This window comes from Sebastes fasciatus, chromosome 19 (genome assembly GCF_043250625.1).
Source record: "Sebastes fasciatus isolate fSebFas1 chromosome 19, fSebFas1.pri, whole genome shotgun sequence".
NCBI lineage: Eukaryota > Metazoa > Chordata > Actinopteri > Perciformes > Sebastidae > Sebastes > Sebastes fasciatus.
In genome coordinates this window covers 18,273,733-18,278,292 of record NC_133813.1, presented here as the reverse complement: position 1 = coordinate 18,278,292, position 4,560 = coordinate 18,273,733, and positions in this window count along the sequence as shown.

Here is a 4,560-nt window from a genome sequence, read left to right as displayed (position 1 = left end):
AATGAGTTTTACAGGATGTAAAGAGTTGTGCAAATACAGAATTCAGTGAAAATAAAATGCAAACAAATAAGGAAATTAATAATCAAACATCAAACGCAAGAAGTGGACGTTTTATGATGGTCTGTTTTATCGATTTGAAAAAGAATGTCCATTATTTGCACAATTTGTTGCACAAAAGCTTAAATTTACCTTCCCTTTAAAATGAAATAACTACCGATCAAAATAATCTTGACATAGCCTTCGCTATAAAAGAAAAAAAAATAAACTAAAAGGGTGTCGCACAGTTTCTAGTTACCTGACAAAAAACACTTCAGTTCATAAGATAAGGACACTTTTTTTTTTTTTTTTTTTACTCATCATGCCCCCTCATGCTGGTGTATCATATGGTTTTATGTTATGGAGGCATTTTGCTCTGTTATGTGACAGGGCGATGCGCTGGTTAGTGGATACCTGACTATCCGAGGAGTCATGACCCCCAGACTTTGCCCTGATCCCACATTTAGTTTTAGTGAAGAGCTGAGATATGTGGTTTCAGTTAACAGCAACTAACAGGTCTGACCTCAGACGTATGTAATGCTGCACAGAACTAGAGAGGATGATGTATGTTGGGTGAGTATTTATATAGAATAACCTCGGTGGGCTTAGTGGGGAGATAATGGAAATGAAGAACAGGTGTGTGTGTGTGTGTGTGTGTGTGTGTGTGTGTGTGTGTGTGTGTGTGTGTGGCTGCACACGCTCTCTACAAATCTCATGCTTCTCAACCGTTTCGGACATTAAAGAGGAAGCACTGCTGCAGGTGTTCTTTTTTTACCTTTCTACGGATGCACAACAAAGATGATCACACACACACATTCATGCACACACAGCCATCATACCATTTTTGCCTGAATCTGAATCTGAATGCATTTAAAGTAAGGAACCGGCCATGCATTTGCAGTATCATGCTTCAATTTTATATCTGTTCGTCAACTTTTAGTAGTTTTTAAGACTTAAAGGTCTGCATTTCAACGGAATTGCAACGGAATTGTGTTGCTAGGCAATAGTTTGGGTCCATGTTTACTTCCTGTTAGCTGATGTTATTTATATACACTGCAACAGAAAATAAACTTTGACAAATTTAGAATGTTTATGTTTAAAACCGTGTAATGATCTATGTATTTTATATTTGTGACATCACAAATGGACAGAAACGGCTTGTTTCAAACACACAATTACTGAATACGGGCTGTGTGTATTTCTTCATAGATTGAGCATTTTGATAGTTTAACAGTATTTATATAGCACTGCTTAAACCTGCTTTATAATATAAAAGACATGAAAATCTCACTTTTTACAATATGGGACCTTTAAAACTTGTGAGATCTTCTGAGAAGTGTATAAGTGTAGATGCTACTGTGTTTCTCCTGACATCTCACTGTAATAATGTCCATGTTGTGTCTCTCTTGTACGCAGGTGTTCTTTAAAAAAAAATTTCCAGTCTGGGAATAAACTAGAGTGTGAACAGAGAAAAGAGGGTCGAGAAGTTGAAATTGGAAAGACTTTTTGAGACCACTGAGGCCTAACCAGCCACATCCTGAAAGTCTTCACATCAGTGGATGCTGGAAAGACATCACTCACAAAGTCTCTATCTGTATGCGTCTGCTTCTTATCTCCTTCTCGTCTGCGTTTTGTCCTCGCACCCGTCCGTCCTCGCTTTCATCTTCCTGCCTCCTCTTTCTCTTTCAGTGTTTCAAAATTCCACAATGGCTCTGAATGGCATGACTGAACCTGGCGCAATGTTGACAAAGCACAGAGTAGTTGCAGCTTTAAAGCTGGACACAACAGAGATTTGAGTATAAAGAATAGCACAGCTGGTAAAAATAATTTTGTCCACAAGAGGGAGTTTTAACAGGGCACCATTACAATCATGGGTCCCAATTACACATGGACAGAAACACTGTATGCATATTTTAGTGCATACAGTTTAAATGTATAGGCTATACCTACTTATATCTAATTCCACTTTTCCTATTTTTATTCCAATGTTAAACTGGGTAAATGTTGTCCTCCCCTTATCAGCAAAAACTTTGATAAATCTGTTTATTAATTATGATTTGTGTGACTTTTCACAGCTGTGAGATCATCCTGGACTGCTGTTATCTGTCTTGCCAGGCGTCTAGGACTCATCACAATGTTTCCAGCCTGTTCTTTGCCAACAAACCCCTCTGTATTTACTCAGACATCTGACAACACCAACATGTGTTCGCTGCCCCCATGTGAACCTAAGGAGCGTAGAATCAGAGCGCATAGATCGGCCTCCGGCTATAAATCAGCCAAAAAAACATTCCATCTGTGAGTACAATCTGAAACCTTCAATTCTAGGTTAGATTATTGGCTTGTGCTCAACAATGTTTGCAGGGGCAGGGATTACAGAGGATCTGTTAAAAATAACTGTTTTTCCTTGTAAGACACCCTTATCAAAATGTTATTTTTAGTAAGCTCTCTGAACAACAATACAATGATCAGACGTTATGAACACAATACTTTTTCCTCCCCCTATTCAAGCGAAAACACCGAGCCCAAACCAAATTATTTTCAACGCAAGCTTTTACTTTTAGCAGCAGTGGGTAGAAATGGAGCACTATGATATTAAAAAGTTATTTAAAACGGTCACTATATCCTGACAGTAATGTATGAGCAGGTAATCTGAAAAAAAATAAAATAAAAATCTTGTTCCAACCAATCAGAGCCGAGCTGGAGCCTGCTGTCTCTGAGCAGTTGTCAATCACTCGTAAACTCTGATCAAATGGTCAAACTAGGCAGCGCTGATCAAATATGAATCAATATTCTGTTACTGTTATGCCTATTTCTTGCCTCAAATGTTTTCAGAAACATCTTGTAGTGTTCTGTCTAGCGGTAAAATGAGAAAGTTTGTGACCCGGCAGCCATGTTCAGATCAGTTGAGGAAATACCAAGCACCGCCCACCAGCCGGAGCGAAATAGGCATTACAGTAACAGAATATTGATTCATATTTGATCAGTGTTGCCTAGTTTGACCTTTTGATCGGAGTTCGCGATTGGCAACAGCCAATAGGAATTCTTTCTCTCTTTCTGAAATGACCTGTGATTGGCCAAAGTAGATTTTTTTATATTGTTAAAACAGAGCCATGAGGAGGTGCAGAATTCTAGTTTTCCCTCGGAACACTTGAATTACAATATGCTGAAAGGTTATTATGGATTTTTTTGCCCAATGATGCCAAAAAAACTTAGTTTTTTAATAGCTATTTGTCACTAAGCAGTATTTATAGGCTACAAACATATCAGCCTAAATGTGAATGAGCTGTGCTGTTATAGGGTCAACAAACTGTTATGTTTCCTTATAAATTGATAGGGATAAAATTACAACATTATCAGATTAAATAGGCTAAATTATGGTGATATAGAGGCCTTGGTGGAGGAGTCCTGTGGCCTCCCTGTCTGTGCGAGTGAAGAGCTGTTATTGCGGGGTTTTCTCATGCTAATGCCTCCAGTTTGTCAGGCATTAACTAGCAGGAGCATGATGATAATCTATCCACGGGATCTCCACTGGCACCCTTGATTGCCCTGCAGGCCTCCTATAGGGTGACAACAAGAGAGTCTGGAACTGGAAATAAAAAAAAAAAAAGAAAAGTTATGGTAATTGAAATCAGGGCTATGATGAAGCTATGATTAATCTCACTATTAGTCCAAAATAATGATACAATATTGGCATTATTATGGCTTTTTATTGTGAATCTTAATGGTTTGCAGGCTTCCACACCTTGTTTATTGACATGGATGAAGTGGATGGGGACTTTTTGGTGTCTTGGGTGGGGGTGATGTTTAATCAGATTACTGAGGGAGGGAGAGGGAGAGGGAGAGAGAGAGAATCAGTCAGTCTGTGCATGTCACAGCCTAAGAGACAACCACAACAACACATAATAGATGTAACTCACACTCTCTCTTTTATTTACTCCTCTACTTCATGGGTTCTTTTGTTTGTTTTGGGTTTTTTTTTTTTTTTTTTTTTTTTACATTTATCCTTTGATATTGCAATATATTGTTATTAATTGTTTTTTATTTGTTTGTTTTATTGACACAACAAACATGAATTACTTCTTTATTGTTTTCTTACATTTACAATATATATATGTATATATATATATACATATATATGTTTTTGTTCTTTTTTTATTTTTATTTATTATTGAATTGAGGCTTTGGCAATATTGTTCACCTGACAGTCATGCCAATAAAGCAAATTGAATTGAATTGAGAGAGAGAGAGAGAGAGAGAGAGAGAGAGAGAGAGAGAGAGAGAGAGAGAGAGAGAGAGAGAGAGAGAGAGAGAGAGAGAGAGAGAGAGAGAGAGAGAGAGAGAGAGAGAGAGAGAGAGAGAGAGAGAGAGAGAGAGAAGAGAGAGAGAGAGAGAGAGAGAGAGAGAGAGAGAGAAGGAGAGAGAAGGAGAGAGAGAGAGAGAGAGAGAGAGAGAGAGAGAGAGAGAGAGAGAGAGAGAGAGAGAGAGAGAGAGAGAGAGAGAGAGAGAGAGAGAGAGTTGGAGGGA